The 17,408-nt window shown below is 46.7% G+C and overlaps 1 pseudogene across 1 annotated transcript; it reads right to left on the reverse strand.

Annotated features, from left to right (window-relative positions):
* Positions 1-7,062: 7,062 nt before the first annotated feature.
* On the reverse strand, positions 7,063-16,265 carry LOC144112831 (inactive selenide, water dikinase-like protein; annotated as a pseudogene). The gene is made up of 8 exons (XR_013310492.1): positions 14,711-16,265; positions 14,257-14,570; positions 13,841-13,944; positions 13,089-13,238; positions 12,637-12,749; positions 10,523-10,713; positions 9,082-9,189; positions 7,063-7,763 (listed from the first exon to the last, which is right to left on the reverse strand). The product of XR_013310492.1 is annotated as an inactive selenide, water dikinase-like protein (transcript).
* Between the last annotated feature and the right edge of the window lie 1,143 nt (positions 16,266-17,408).

Consider the following 17,408-nt stretch of genomic DNA (forward strand, 5'->3'; position numbering starts at 1 on the left):
CTCCCGGCAGTTGTCCTGCCGGTCGCGAGCGCGAAACGCGGACGTCGGTGCCATCGGCCCCGGAAGAAACGGCTTTGCAGGAGGCTCCATATTGGCAGGTGACTATCGTGCCATTTCAAACTCGCCGACTGGCTTATGAGTTGAGTTTGACTATGTCTTCTGCTTGAGCGGAAGTCACACAAGAAGACCGACGGGTGGACCTGGAGCTGCTCGCTGTCTTGGCCTTTGGTGCGAGCTGCGAAGAGGCTTTGCATAAGTAATTAGAGCTGAATACAGAAGCTGCATCATGGGCATGAGTGACAGCATCCCTGATGTTGGGCACCACGACTTCATTCTGGCATAAAAACTGTGATTGCAGTTAACACACACCCGCCGCTGTGGCTGTGGTTAGGGCACTCGGCTACTGATCTGGAGTTCCCGGGTTCGAACCCGACCGCGCCGGCTGCATTTTTATGGAGGCAAAACGCTAAGGCGCCCGTGTGCTGTGCGATATCAGTGCACGTTAAAGATCCCCAGGTGGTCGAAATTCCGGAGCCCTCCACTACGGCACCTCTTTCCTCCTTTCTTATTTCACTCCCTCCTTTATCCCTTCCCTTACGGCGCGGTTCAGGTGTCCAACGATATATGAGACATACTGCGCCATTTCCTTTCCTCAAAGACAAATTATTATATTTTTAACACAGCGCTACCACATCCTGACACATTAAGCACCGCATCCTTCTAGTCTTGCTCGGAATCGCAGAGGGGTCTAGCCAATTGACGAACAACGAACATCTCGCAAAACGCCCTATATGACTGCTGCAAAAACCAGAGGGTATCAGGATTCTTGCACCAGAAAGTTGCAATTGGCGTGTCGGAAGAGGATTCTTTTCCTCCAAGTAGTCTCCACCGATCAGGGAGGTCACCTACCAAGGTGTAAGGCCTACGTAGACTGCGTAACGGCATCGGAGCGTAGTGCTTCGGATGAACGACTGCCACGTGGGGCACTGCTATGCCTAGGTGGCCTAAGCAAGGCACCATAGCGGAACGCTTCGGATGGATGACGAACACGAGGGGCCGCATGTTTAGGTGGTATAGGTCGATTACAGGCCGACACCTTAGCGGAGTGCTTTCGATGAAAGATGACCGTACAGGGCAATATTATGCCTAGGTCAATTACGGGCCTGCACAGCAGCGAAGTGCTTCGGGTGAATAACGAACACATGGGGCACCAATCCAACTAATAACACCTCGGCATCGCATCGGTATGCTTGGAATGAATTGAAAACACGAGCAGCCCCACTCGCCAATGGTTGCCCAGGGCCGACAACGGCGCGACACCGCAGCGGAGAGCTTCGGATGAATGACAAGCTTGTAGGCCAGAAATACGTCAAGGGGCCTTGGTCTATTATGGGCCAGTACCGTCCTTCCGATGAAGGACGAGGCGCGTTGAGAATCGCAAGGACTTAGTTGATTACGGCTCTTCATCGCAATGGAGTGGTTCGGAACAACAGCTACGTAGCGCATAGTCAGTGAGCGCCGAAATCATAGCTTGAGACCATTTTCCCACTTTCGTCTGCATTGGCATGAGCCCGAGCAACGAACCGGAGATCTTGTCATCGAGCAGGGCGCCGCTAATTCTGACAAGCCTTGCGGTTCGACTACCTCTCCTGCGTGGCGCTGCTTCCATTGCTATAGTTTCAAAAGGGCAAGGATTCATGAAGGTTCAGATTAGCATTTGTTCCCACTCTGCAGCACAAAAAATTTGGCTGAGGATTTGCTTAGCTAATCCAGGATATACAAAGCTGTTCTTAGCGTTGCCACTGACATCGAAGTCTACGTTGATTTTGAGGAAAGGAAAGGCGCATAGCTGGCTCTCTGGGTCAGTGGACACCTCAATCGCGCTTTGAGGTACGCGGCGGTGGTTAGAGAGATGTGGACTGCAATCATTAGCGCTGACAACGTTGTGGCAGACACGCGGCACTGCAGCAATAGGCCGCAGCGTTCATTGGCTGACCAACCTCCCGCGATCAAACAATAACTGCCACTTGGCAGGGTGGACCATGCCAATGTACATTCCAATAAAAAAAATTGTAGAGCTATGCTTACGGGTTTCAGCGGAAGCCGACTGCCCCCCCCCCCATACGAATTCTTTCAACACTCTCTCTTCCGATAGATGTGGTCGACCAACGGCGCCGGCATATCGGTCGAAGTAGTTCAGTAGTTCCGTCTTCGCCGCCGCTAACGGTGTGTTCTTATTCAGCTCGATATCAGGATGCTATCGACTTTCCCGTCGGAATGTAGAATAATCCCTTCTGCCGGCATGGCGAATCTCCGAGCACGCCACAGCACACACCTTTCGCAATATCCATCGTGGACTAGAACGCACCTCGTTAACGCGGCATTCGAATGCGCTCACGTGCGCACGGCTGCGTGTTTTGAGGAAAGTGCACAGTAACTTTCTCGTATCGCTGTGCAAGACTTAGCAGCCGCCCTAGCTGGAATTGCGAGGAGGACAAGGAGGAATGGCAAGACGCAGTATGGAGCCGCAGGGGCGTGCATAAACAGGAATGTGAAATTGAATGAAGATAAAAAGACATGCCACGGCTTGCCGAGCTTGCTGGCGGAGCCCTCCACTACGCCACCTCTTTCTCCGTTCCTTGCTTCACTCACTCCTTTATCGATTCCTGACTGACACATGTTCTGAGCACTGCAAGCATAGGTTGTTCTCCATATATACGTTTTGCCAATGTCAGTATAACAAGTGGCAATTTATACTCCACGTTAGAGTACCCCGCGAGGTCTGAATTATCTGGAGCCCTCTGCTAAGGCACCTCTCTATCTCTTTCTTCTTTCACTCTCTACTTTCTCCCTTTCCCCACGGCAGGGTTGAGGTGTTCACCGAGATGTCAGAGATTTAACGTACAGGGTCGTCCACTCGGAGTTAGAATGTCGTTCCGTGCTGCCGGCGCTCCACGGGGCGCCTTTGGTGGGCGCCGTAGAAACTATTGCGCAGGCGCAGTGAGAGCTGCAGGCGGGGCTTCATGCGTCGTCTGCTACAGTGCGCTCTGTATAGCGGTGAAGTGAGCTTCAATTTTGCACTGCGTGCGCATAACGCCGATCGCAAAAATGTTTTTGACTAAACAAAAGACTGCTAAGAAGCCTATCAGCTGCTTTTATTTTGTTGGAGAAACAGTACCAATGTATTCTGCTTGCACGGTTAATTTGAAACTTACAAATAATGACACTCAGGAGAAAGTCCGCGCCACGCAGTAGTTAAAGCTTTGCTACTGTTGCTGCAACGGGATAGAAGCGGCTGATAGGCTTCTCAGCAGTGTTTTGGTTCTCACGTTTCTCCGATGGGCGTTATGCGGACGCAGTTCAAAATTGAAGCCCACTTCACCGCAATACAGAGCGCACTGTAGCAGACGACGCGTGAAGCCCCGCCTACAGCTCTCACTGCTCCTGCGCAATAGTCCCTCCGGCGCCCGCGAGAGGCGCCCCTCGGAGCGCCGGCAGCACGGAGCGACATTCCAACTAAGAGTAGACGGCCCTGTACCTTTCCTCCCCCCCCCCCCCCCCCAATTTTTTATTTCTTTCCATCCCGCGTCCTACAACTCAGCAGCGCAACACTGTAACCACTATGAAAATGAAAATTGCTTTTGGGGAAAGGAAATGGCGCAGTGTATGTCTCACATATCGGTGGACACCTGAACTGCGCCCTCAGGGAAGAGATAAAGGAGAGAGTGAAAGAAGAAAGGAAGAAAGAGGTGCAGTAGTGGAGGGCTGCGGTATAATTTCGACCACCTGGGGATCTTCAACGTGCACTGACATCGCGAAGCTCACGGGCGCCTAAGCGTTTCGATGGAGGCGAAACGCTAAGGCGATGTCAGTGCGCTATTCCTGCCCCGGATTAGGGGCGTAAGGTTTAATAGCTTTTTCATAACCAATAAGCCACAGCAGAAGATGGGTTTTGATATCACGTGCACAGCTGCACCAGCATCAAAGTACAGGCAGCAGCATCGAAGAAAATCTCGTGGACAGCTCGTTCGGGAGCACGTTGCAGAGCACACCGCAGGGTAAACGGACGGGAGGCCGCCCCGCGTCCAGTACCTTTTAAAGCTCTAGCTTTTAAACCGAAGAGACATGGACCTAACCCAGGATCACGCGACCACTCCTTGCCCGTAGCCGGCGACTCACGCTAGCTTGGTCCTAATCACTCGGGGCAACAAAAGATGTCACAAAAAGCGCTATAAACAACGACAAATGCGTTCCATAATAATAACTGGTATTTTGGGGAAAGGAAATGGCGCAATTGCTGTCACATATATCGGCGGACACCTGAACCGAGGGAAGGGATAAAGGAGGGAGTGAAAGAAGAAAGAGGTGCCGTAGTGGAGGGCTCCGGAATAATTTCGACCACCTGGGGTTCTTTAACGTGGACTGACATCGCACAGCACACGGGCGCCTTAGCGTTTTTCCTCCATAAAAACGCAGCCGCCGCGGTCGGGTTCGAACACGGGAACTCCGGATCAGTAGCCGAGCGCCCCAACCACTGAGCCACCGCAGCGGGTACAAACGCGTCCCAAGATAACCTGCTGTGACTGGACGACGCAGCGTTCTGCGTTCCTGTGCAGTACCAACCGCAGCAGTTATGATAGAGCTACCACAGGCGAAGTGGCACATAAGACTCGTTGTGGAAGGGTCATAGATGCAGCCGAGGCAGAGCGTCATGCTCGGAACGCTGCACGTAAGTGGGAAACGGGAGCCACAAACGTGCTGCGTGTCTAACAGAAGACGAACGCTGTCGGGACGCTGCAATGCATCTCGAAGTCCTACTGGCCTCACGTGCTCTGGAGAAATATTGTAAAGAAAACTGTGCGGCCATTGCAGCTGGCGCGAGCAGTCTTCCACGCAAGGCTAAATAGGCATTCGCGATAAAGGGCGCCGCTGTCGCGGAGGCAAAATTACTCACCTTAGGCAAAACAAAGATCCCTCGTCGAACTCAAGCTTCTTTAGGAGCAAAATAACGCAAGGCTGGCCGCCCGGCGCCGGTCGTGACAGGGCCTTAGCGCAGCCAGGAAGGTTTGAGCAGAGGACTATCCAGAGAAGAACAAGCGATAGGCCTAGCGGCCGCAATCCACCAGCTGCCGTGACACAACGTGCGAGTGTTCTTGGCAGCAGCCGTTCTACGTGTGTATGAAAATTATGATGATGATGATTATGATGTCATACGAGTTTATATGTCATTGTTGTTAGCCTATCAAAGGATGACACATGCCCACACTGGGGGATCGGCCAAGAATCGGGTGGCTGTTCGCCTGTACTCAGTTATTAAAAACGAAAAGCATGCGGGAACGCAACACCGGTGGATTCTACCTCATGAAGAGAAAGGACAAAAGTTTTGATTTCGAAATAAATAAATAATATTAATACTAATAATAATATTAATGAGAGGGATTAAAAATAATTATTAAGTCAAAATGTAATAATTTGTAGAAAAGAAAATTTTGTTACACATAGCAAGGCATACGGTCCTTGCTGATGGTACGTGGTCCTGGACCGCGCCATAAGGGAAGGAATAAAGGAGGGTGAGCGGCGACGAAGCCACCCACTCCTTCCCGGTTGCCATGGTAACGGCGCATGAGCACAATTGGCCTCTCCCATGTAACATGGTATCGACGCATGTGCACAACTTTCCCCTCGCGTGTACCACGAAATGCTCGACTGGTAGCCTAGTGTAGCTCCCGCTACAAAAAAATTTAGGACACACAGGTCCTTGAGCCCCTGCGCGGCCCCACTGCACTCAAACGTTCATGTCCCGTATAACAAGTGGCAGTTTATAGTGCACATTAAAGAACCCCGCCAGGTCTGAATTATCAGGAAGCCTCTGCTACGGCACCTCTCTCTCTTCCTTCTTTCACTCTTTATATACTTTCTGCCGTTCCCCACGGCAGGGTTGAGGTGTTCACCGAGATGGTACCCTATCCTTTCAAAACACAAAATTTTCTTTTCATCCCCCATCCTAAAGCTTAGCAGCGGAACACCCGTAACCACTATGAAAATGAAATTGAAAATTGGTTTTTGGGGAAAAGAAATGGTGCAGTATCTGTCTCACATATTGGCAGACACCTGAACCACGCCTTAAGGGAAGGGATAAAGGAGGGAGTGAAAGAAGAGAGGAAAAAAGAGGTTTCCTGATAGCCGTGCACTGTGACACCTGCATCAAAGTACAAGAAGCAGGCATCGAAGAGTCTCGGGAGCACATTGCTGCAGCACGCCATGGGGCAAACGGAAGGAAGGCCACGCCGCTTCCAAAACGTTTTAAAGTGCTAGCTGTTAAACAGAGCCATGGACTTCACCTATCATCACGTGACCACTCCTTGCACGTAGCCGGTGCCTTGCGCTAGCTTCGTCACAATCACTTGGGGCATGCAGTGGCAACAAGACAGCGCTAAAGACAATGCCAAACGCTACAGCAACCAAAACCCATGATCAGATATGGGAACCTTCAAGTGTTTAATTCACTTGCAACCGAAGTTCCCATTGTAACTCTCACTGATGGCAGCATCATGTGCAGCTTAGTTTGAATCCGTCTTGTTACAGCATGCTGCATCGCCTAACATTTACATCCACCACGCAGTAATGTGCAGGAGCGCTATATGCACTGTTGACATGTGCAGAACCCAAAGTAGACACTAGACCAAGCACAATGTTCATGTTCCGAAATGAGATACTGTAAACAAGTAATTTTTCTCAAGCTTAATATTTCACAAAATCAGGTAAAGTCCTCAGGAATAAATTTTGAAAAGGATAAGTGACAAGCTCCTTAGCGCTCTTTTTAACCACATTATTCACGGGAGCAATTTCTTGCAATGTGCTGTTTATATGGTTCGTGACAAAACGAGCAAATTAGGTCTTCACAAAAATTCAATTCAAAAGTCGTTTCACATAAAAGAATTGGATGAAGCAACCTGTATCTAATGGTGCTAAGTAATGTCTGCTCTTAATGATGATACTGATGGATAAAGCTTCAGTGTGCCCACGCAAACTCTCAGCAGACAAGAGCCAGAATTTTTGCAATATTTTTATTCCCAATGCATGGCAAATGGCTGAGGCTTAAGCAATGACAGGCTGTGGGAGATGCCCACGGGAGACAAACCATCCTCCACACCACCGTAATATTCAGTCAGCGCAGATTCATAAAGGTCTCTTCAAGGAACAGCCAGTCTCTTAACTGAACAAACCATCAACACCACTATATGATATAAGGGAAAATATTTTACATAACGAACGCTTGTAGAAGACTATCTTTCATGACTAACAAAAATATTGGTGTGCTCATAAAGTGCATAAAATATCGCTAACACAACACAAAATGTTTGTTTGGAGTCCATTTAGCTAATGTTCATGTCAGTGGCATGCAGCATAAGACCAAAGCTGTCGCCACTCGTATATGTGGCATTCGTAGTTGCATATGACAGCCATAAGGTACCCCATCAGTAAAAACTTCACAGCTCACTCTTTCAAAACTCCTTGGAAGGCTGGAAACCTTCGTCACAACCAATTCTTTCCCTGTCCCCTATTCCCAAGCCTGTGTTACCACAGCTCAGACTCCTTGTCGGCTGAAGGCACTTCGAGCACGCGTAGAGAGTCCGTCAGCCTTGCTACCCGCTCCCCTTCAACAACATCCTCTATGATCCACGCTGGGTATCCCTCCTGCTGCTCAATTTCTTTGCACGATGCTTCGGCATTCTCCTTTGGAAGGCACATCAGCAGTCCACCTGAGAAAGAAAAAATGGAAACTTGTAACTCACTAACGCCATAAATTATAACAGTATAAACTGTCACTGCAACCTATGAAATAAACTTGAAATGAAATTGCTGCTGTTTTACCGCAATCCTGTATTGCCGCAAAATTGCTGCAATTCCTGTGTTTTGATTATATATTTTTCATGCACTCCTCTCCTCTAATGCCCTCAAGGGCCTTGAAGGTATTGACTAAATAAATAAATAAAATAAATAAATAAATTCCATATGCTAATATTAGGCAAGAGAATTTGAGAAAACAACCCAAATGATGATTTAACTTGTTCATTGCATCTTGGGTGTCTGGTGGGTGATCCAAGATACTAAGTCGTGCGATGAATCCGTCGCTATGCTCCGATTTATCAAAGAGCTTGTGGAAGGGACACACGCCATGTCGCTGTTGCCATTTATTGGCGTTTCCAGGAAGTTTGCATTGCCAAGTAAAAAAAAATTTATGGCTACAGTTGTACTAAGGGCAGCGTTATCTATGTGAAGACAAGAAATTTTCTCTATGTGAAGCGTTGAGAAGTGCCAAAGACCTCCCTACTCCACCCTCCACAAGAACCACGCATCCATCACCGACCCGTTGCCTGCCTCCACACACCAGAAGCCCATGCAGCAGCAGAGCAAAAAGAGCAACAGTAAAATCAAATCCAAAGAGACAGTGGGAAAGTCAGCTGCCCTCCAGAAGCATCCCCAACCGGCCACAGCCTCACCATGCCCCACTAGCTAGGGGGCCGCCAACATAGACACCCTCTAGAGTAATTCTGTTGCACTCGGCTTTAAGTAAAAGCATTCATTAAAGTAAAAGCATCAAAGTAATAACTGAGCGAAATACAACTGCTATTACAGCGTTCTCGCATCAGGTTTCATGATCATCCTGTCAATTTTGTTTTCTTTTCTCCTGGTACTACTCAGAGCAGAGCATCTGAATTACATAAAAAAAATCTGAAAAGAGTTTCACCCAAAAGGAGACAACAACATATCTTTCCAAGGAACAACTGGGGATTTCCGACAGGAACACCATCACTTTCATGTAACTCTAAACTCTGCATACATATTAGCACTTCCTGACAGTGAAAGTTTGAAAAGTTGTGTTGTATTTATTTTCAAGAAGCTGTGAAAGACATGAGAAGGAAATTCTACAATAGTGAAAAAAAATTTGACTGGTTGTCAGTCAGTGGCTCAACAGAGGTCTCGGCCGAATGCCCGTGCGTTAGTTTGAAGGAGGTGCCCGTGGCGGCCAGCAGGGCAGGAACCTTGGCTATGATGGGCAGCGTATGGATCACAAACCCCACTGAGCGCTGCTGCACTTGCACCAAGTTCTGGTGTGGCCGAGCAGACTGAAGCCTGTCACGTCTGTAGCACCGTGGCAGCCATGCTTGTGCATCAGCCGAGCTCCTGGAACAACAAAGGCAAAAAATTTGTTTTAACACAGTTTCTGCACAAGCAGGAGTGAAGTGAAAGTCAATGCTCACTTGGTCACAAAATACACAACTGATGAATAGTCGTACAATGCCTCATTTCATGATATAAAAGGAAAAAAATGTAGCTGGTCTGATAAAGACCTGCTTTGATCAAAATGAAAAGTTTTCCTCGTCAAAAGTCTGCAATTTTGTGGTAGCCTTCTTGCATGCAGACAGTGAAGTACTAGTAAATGGAACACAGATACTTGCACTTGCAAAATGTGAGACTGCAAAGATACTACCAACATACCCTGTGAGGTGGTAGTAACTAAATTACTGCAGTCTTTAATGTTGGTCGCCAGGTTACCACTGTTCCCCTTCCCATGGGCTGCTAACAAGGTAAGATATTTCCATGCAATAAACAAGGAAGCAAAATCCAGATGGGCAAAATACAGTACTTCCCAGCCCCACCACCTTCTCAAGGTTAGTGTTTTCCAATCTAATCTAACCTGTATCCTTGTTTGTACTATCCAAAGACACGACTTTAATTATTTCCTTTTTTCTTTTCCTTATTCGTTGGCATCACACTGGAGTGAACGGCTGTGGTAGTAAAGAGACAGCCACAAAGATGGGATGCTTCACAACAGAAAACAAACAACTGGTGGTGAGGGGAAGCCTCAGTCCCCTAACCAATATTTCAGAATATTTCAACAAGACGACTTTCCTTTTCTCCCAACTCTTGTCTAGTTGCGACAGCATCACTCTTCTTGCGTTCTTTTTACATCTTCCCTTCTTCACTTCTGCCTTTTTAATCCTTCTCCCTGCTTGCCCATTCCTTTTTCTCCAAATGAACTCCCCAGTTTCTTTGTGCATTTACATGTCATGGTGTCCTTTGCTCTCGCATATTTTACAGAATCTACCAAGTGCAGCAACATCTCCTTAAGTGCGTGATCAAATTCTTGGAGCTTCTTTTTGTTTGTTTGCACTAATGTCCTGCACTTCTCGTTTTCAATGCTCTATCATATCCCATCTCATTATTTATGTTACGATTACTGTAGTTGAAGCTGTCTTCATCATGGGACATGAATTTGTTATTGTTGCCCTGACCACTGCACTGTACTTCAATTATCAACTATTTTGTTGTCACCTTCTTAAAGAATTGCTCACAGTTTGTATGCACTTTAGTATCTGTCCACTCTCTTTCTGTGAGTGTACATGTTTCACCTCTACAATACTTCAGGACAGCATTGCAGAGACTGCCGTAAATAAGCACATAAGCAAATAGGCAACTAAAAAAAAACTGCAGACACGAACAAATCAGCACCAACCATTGAGATTTAGACGTGCCATGAAGTCTATTGCACGGAGGTAGACCCTGCGTACATCTTCACTGATGCCAGCCTTGTCCAGCTGAGCATGGCGCTCCGGCTTCTCCAGCCACTGGTGAGCGTTCATAGCCACCTGGGTGCCAAGGGGCTTGGTCAGTACCAGCACGTCTCCAGGCTGTGCATTGTCTGGCCTGTAAAGGAAGCGTAATATTTAGCAATTAGGTTAAATGGCCAGGCTGATGAACATTCCAGTTTTTGTGTAGAGCCTTTTCTGTTCTGAAACAGCTAGCTTTTAATGACGCAGTGACTACTTCTGTAGCAAACCTTCTCCAAGGATAACGTTGAGACAGGCATAGCATTACTATTGCTGTCATTCTTTGCTCTGGGGGAAGGCATATGTTCAAGGGTTTTTGCTGCAATTCTTTTTCCGTTTACATTATAGTGCCATTCTCAAAATTTCACTGTCTTTGCGACTGACCTGCTGGGCCTTTGCTATAAGTACTCTACTTGCAAGAAGCGTCAGCGTTGACTTAGTGGAGTGCAAAATGGTATCAGAACATCTTTGGTGGGTGCGGGGTAGCACTTGATATAATGACGACAATTGCAATAAGACATGGTTTGAACTTGTGCAGAAGTGAATTGTACAGTACAGTGAAAGCTTGTTAATATGAACTCGACGGGGACGACGACAGTTCAAACTGACTGAAGTTCGAACAAACAAAAGTGAACAGAATATGGATTTGGGAAGCAGTCGGGTAGTGAGATTAGCCATTTCATTGTCCTAAAGTATTCCTTCATCACCTCCTACCTTTTATCTGACGGCCTTTTTTCTCCTTCAAAACTGAAGAGGCGCGTAGCATTCAGTGCTTCCAAACTACCGCAGCGGAGGGCCCCACTGAAGTTGCAAAAGGCATACAACCACCACTGAGCATGGTCAAAACGACTACCGTCTCACGTCTGGCGCTTTTCGACCAAACCATATAGTGCAACCTCTGTGACTTGCAAATTCACACTTGTGAGTCGCGAGGTTGCGTAAGCATTGAAGTCGACAAGCAAAGGTAACCCGGGCGGCCACACGTATATTGCCCGATTTTGCAGCCTCCCCTGGCTCAAGGCGCACACTGCCAAACCAATGAGTGCGCTTTTTGGTGATATCCTGCTTCGATAATGCTCTGGCATCGACTTCATGCATGGTTCCAACCTTCTCTTCAAGCATTTTGGCACAGTAATTACTGCAAACAGAAGACAATTCTAAATGCGGTACACCGAGTAGGTTGACTGCTCCGGCCGCAACCAATCACATGCAAAGGGCACTGAAAAACCGAGACAAATACACACAGCAAACATCAGCCAAGCTCCAACTCATTCGTTTTGCACACGTCGTAGTTTCGCGCACGACCGCATGGTTTCGGATTTGGAGTGCTGGAGACACTGCGACATGTCTGATTCACTGTAAGCATATCGTTGCTGGCCATGTGATCGATTTCTCAACAGCAAAACCCAACACAGCAAGCTACTGAAGCCTTCGAGACCAACACATACAAGCAAGCCGGCTCAGAGGTCATTCAGTTAGTTGCCACCGCTAGCACAGGGAGGAAACCCTCCCTCGTTTACCCAGCCTCTCACGCCATTTTAACCCTGCCCACTTCTCCAAAGAGGTGGTGAAGCCTAGTGGGAATGTTTCTTGGTTCACCGCGTCCCCCACCCCCCAGGCGCGGTGGTGTGTTGTTCGAATTATGGGTGGCACAAACCATTAACGTTCAAATTAACAAATTAATTGGCTTTGTTTCACACAGACCCCAGTGGAGCATGGCCAGACCCAGTCGTACAGTTCGAATTATCCAGAAATTCAAATTATGAGCTTTGGCTGTACAGTCAGGTATTTCCACGAGCAAACTACATCATCAGTGTGGTGATTATTTGGGTATTAAGTAAGGTTTATCTGAACTTTGAGAACCACGCTCATGCTGGAAAAATTCATCAGACATAGTACCCAACAGACAGAGCCTGAATTCTGACATTTTGCATTTCATAAACGCTAACACAGACAAAAATAGCATGGAAAACTTAATTCATTGGAAAAAGAAAAAAAGGGAAAGGATTACTGCACTCACGAGATGATTTCAGACTCTCTGCAGACTGATGATGCCACACCACCAATCATAGGCCAAGGATTGAGCATAGTCTGCCCTCCTGTGACCATTGTGCCTGCTTGTTCAGCCAAGTCCTGTGGGGAAACAAATACCATTCAAGCTATTTGCACCATGCTTATGACTTCAGTACTGGGGCATAAACTCGGGCAGTGAAAAGAGTTAAAAGCTGAAACACTTGAACAGCTGCTCTCTGACACAGACATCTCTTGTAGATCTTCTCTCATGTTATCTCTTCACCATGGTAGGCGCACAAACTTGAAAAAGAAATCTGAGACTGGATTCAAATTTTGAGAGCTTACACAACTAGTGCCCTCACACTCAGATTAGCTCTGATAGGCTACCCATGGTCTCCACACACCTAAAAACATTGATGCAAACATCTTAGGTTTTACTGCAGCAGGGGCCGATCCTACCTTGACTCCCCTGATGAGAAGAGGCACGACAATGTCCCTCTGCTTTTGAGTGAGCTTAGTGCTGGCAGCCATTACCATCAGCACGTTATCGCAGCGGGTCACGCCAATTGCATAAAGATCAGACACCACATTGGCACACACTATCTTGCCCTGCAACAAACAAAAACAATGAATAAGAAAAGATCTTGTACACATGGTGCCAGCACAGGACACCAACATGAGGCCTGTCATTTATTTGATTCATTATTGTGTAACAACGAAGATGTGTCAACGCAGTAGCGACAGTGCTATCGCTGAGCACGCGCTGCTGGCTGGCTCTAGAACAACCGCTGACGTAAGGTAACAAACGCTGCTATCGTACTGACACATCGTTACAATCAATTTATTTACACGTTTATAGAAAGTATATTTATAGTGTGGTTTTGAGCCCAATAAGACTGCTCAGTAAGTGACCTGTTATCCAGACTAGCCAATAAGTTAACAAACTTAGCACTTAGAAACTCTGATTATAGAAAAAGTTTGGTGATACTCCTACGGCTACAAGAATATATATTTAATACTGCTTTGTTTCGTTTTATCACCTGATATTAAAACTACAGGCACATAACTTTCTGCAAAAAATAACACTTGGTATTTTTTGTACAGTCGACTTAAGTGACAGCAGAGCACTGTGATGTTGACGTTTGAGAATACAATCTACCATCAGGTTACTAAATGCATGTAAGCATTTTTTTACAATGTTGAGCACTTACAGCTAGGTATGTGTCTTCAACAGATGGAGAGAAGTAATTAATAGTTTGAACCAGAGAATAACCAGAGTCTTCAAGGGGCACAACACTGGAATCCATGCCAATGTCTGAATGGAAACAAATATGTATATTAGTCAGGTTGTTATGGGCAGCTTCTTGAAGAAAGGTACATTTTCAGGGAAGTTATCAGAGTTACTACTTTTAAAAGCACTGTACAAGGCACCCAAAATGTCTTCAATGAGGTTAAACTGTCCGCACACCATCAGTGTTGGGTTTTGTACCCATTATGACTTAGAGTCAAAAAATCTGTTGAGCGTGCCGTTTTAATGCTTGTACAATCAGGCAAAGATGACAATAAAGTATCTGCACAAGTGTTCGGTGCACAAATTAAAACAAGCTGCTCCAAAGCTTGAACGCACCGATCTGTGATCCCTCAGGGTGGTACAACATGGTCTGCTGTGCTTCGCCGTCTCCCCTGAGCGAATTGAGCAGTTTGTTGAGGACACCCGGGGGAACCTTGCAGCCTCATCCTTTCATATCAGCCAAGCTCAGGAGCCAAAACTCTGGCTCGAGCCTGTGCTCGGCATTGTCGAATGGGTAGCAGATCACCGTCACGCCGCTGGCTCCGCGTCGGAACATGTAGCTCCAGCCGGCGACAGCATCGACATGTGCAGCCTCACCACTAATCCCGGCGAAAGTTCGAATGGCGGGTGGCAGTGGCGGCTTATGCACTCTGAGCAGGAGAAGAAAAGGAAGTAATGATACCTCCAGCCAATAAGAATTGATCACCGATCAATTCAATTAATTCACACAGTGGAGTGGAAGCGGACAGCTTTGCCCAAACTGACTGCTCGTGACAGCCAGCCGACTTGCCTGCTCGCGTTCCTCGGAGCCTGTCGAACGCAGCTCCAATGTCGACCGAGAACTGTCTTCATGCGCTTCACTTCCTTGCTTGCTGGCACTTCCCTATGCGCTTCCCCACTTTTTCTTTTATATGTAGCGCAAAGATTAGTAGTAGCACTGCTACCTACTCAAAACTATTTTGAGTTGCCATGTAGCGGCTATTCTTCAGTTTGCCATTGTTTGTTCCAATAGGCATTAGAAATACTTCCTTTTCATTTACTTTGTGATTAAAAATGCAAAAAAAGCAAAAATTCTATTGAAATTGCAAACGCACGCAACGTACCTAAGCACGTAAGCTTTATGCACACACACGCAAAAATAACTTGCACTCACTAAAAACCGCAGCGCCAGCAAAAACAAAGTGACAATACTTGGATGCATCTCGATGGTGTGTCTGAATGTTACGCCTAATCCCTTAGTGACCTGATGAAATCAGCAGGAAAGATAAAGTCGCAAGTGCTTCGGAAAGCCCCTTGAATGCAGGCGAAAGAACGTTTAACTACATCAAAGACTTTCTCTCTGATAGAATGGCTAAAATTCAAATTGGCACAATCAGATCCGACACCTCAGTTTAGGAGACAGAGGAATACCACAAGGATCTGTCCTGTCCCTCTTCTTATTCAATATAACCGTCAACAAAAAGGCACACGAAGTCGCCAAAATCCCAGACCTAGAACACTCTTTGTACGCGGACGATATCGTCCTTTGGACCACTAAGGAGAGTATCGGCACGATTCAAGATACGCTACAACAAGCGGCAGATGTAGTAGTAGAGGAGGCACAAGCAGCGGGACTTCCGTGTCCCCCCAAAAAATCCGAAGTCCTCATCCTACACCCAAAGCATCAAAGAAAGAATAAAGCACCTCAGATCAAAATCTACGCGGAAGGGGCAGCCATCGCAGAAGTGGAAACACTAAGAATATTGGGAACCAAAAAACGACACACTGAATAGGAAACTGAGAAACACCGTTAACCAAATCTCCCTTCTCATAAGACGCATTGCAAATAGGCGAGGAGGAATTAAAGAAGCCGAGACCAGGAAACTAATCCAAGCCTTCGCTCTTATCAGAGTCATCTACTGTACAGCATACGTCACCCTCACAGTCAGAGAAAGAGATGACCTGGATGCTCTAATTAGACAATCCTACAAAATTGCGCTCAACCTCCCCCGTCATACCCCAAATGAAAAACTGAAAACCAGCTGAAAACCGGGAGAGGGCCAAGATCATCTTGATCTGCATGCAAAGGATGCCTGCGTACGCCTTTTGGCCTCGAACACGCAAATTACAGTCATCGAATGCCGGCGCTGCTTCTCAGAGAGGCAAAATGTTTAAAACCGAGCACCTGAAGCACATGTACGCAGCCAGATCTCAACGAAGAGCACTTCAAGAAATGTGAAATAAGCAGTCGCAACTTGAAGCTTTGCAAGAAAAGAAAAGCCTATATTCGATGCGCTCTTGAAAAGCCTATAACATAAAATTGCAAAACACAAGTGACAGCATCAGGTAGTAGCCAATAGAGATATACTGATACTGACTCAACTTAAAACCAGCCAGAAGACACAACACAGGAGGACATGAGCTCAACAAGAGGCTGGACTAATAACTGAAATTTTATTGAAAGAAAGCCGCAAAAGAAGATCCGCAAAGACATGCGTGCCCACAGTACCCCAAAGCAGTGAAAGGAGGATATGCAATCGAAAGCCACTGGCATACTAACGAATCTGAAAAAGCAAATTCCTTATGGCAAAAGTTTACCGATGGCTTAGTCACACGTGTCCTTAGCGTTACCGATGTAGTAAACCTCAAGTATCTACCGACAGATTTCTCCCTTCCGTAAACCACTGATGTGTTGCGGAAATAAGGTGTTCAAAGACAGAGGTCATCCTCATATTTGCATTCAAAAGATTGAGTGTGCAGTGCCAGATTAGAATTTGCCTACCCCCCTGTAGATTGAAAGCGCTCAGTCAGGTGCAAAATCAGACATCTGCCTGTCTGCCCATAGTAGTTGCAGCCATAAGGCAGTGGAACGCAATAAACTTCATTACTTTTGAAAGTGGTGAACCTTTTTATACGTGACACTGTCCATTGTGGACGATTACCCATAGTTTTATCAAGCCTTTTTTTAATGGCCACGCAAAAGCCTCTTATCTTGCACTTAGCTGTTAAGACGACAGCAACATTAAACTTTGCCGAGACTTCCTTGAAACTGTGTGAAATACTGTAGAGGTAAGGTATATCAGCTTCATCCGAGTATGTGTTCCTTCCCCTTGAGCAAGTGAAAACACGCTCTGACAGGTTGGTGAGATGGGCAAGTGGGAACCCAGCTGCCATTAGCTTGGAAACCTGCAATGAGAATGCGTCCTCAGCAGTGATGGCATGACTTATGTAACGCTGATGTCATGCACGTGATTGCACACCCATCAAGTGTTTCCATCTTTACTGACCTTAGCCAGAGACAAGTACGCCTCCTCACCACCCTTCCCTAGCCATGAGTGGCCCGACTCGTACCTAAAAAGAGGCTTCCCGGATCTTGGGCTGTAGCCCCAACAAACATGGTCATCCACAAAGCGCAGGTCTGAACCAAGAAACTGCTAACGGTTCTTCTTAGACAATTCTGACGTAAAAAACAGGCCTTGACTGCACACCTTAAAGACTTCTAAAACATC

This window comes from Amblyomma americanum, chromosome 1 (genome assembly GCF_052857255.1).
Source record: "Amblyomma americanum isolate KBUSLIRL-KWMA chromosome 1, ASM5285725v1, whole genome shotgun sequence".
Classification (NCBI taxonomy): Eukaryota; Metazoa; Arthropoda; class Arachnida; order Ixodida; family Ixodidae; genus Amblyomma; species Amblyomma americanum.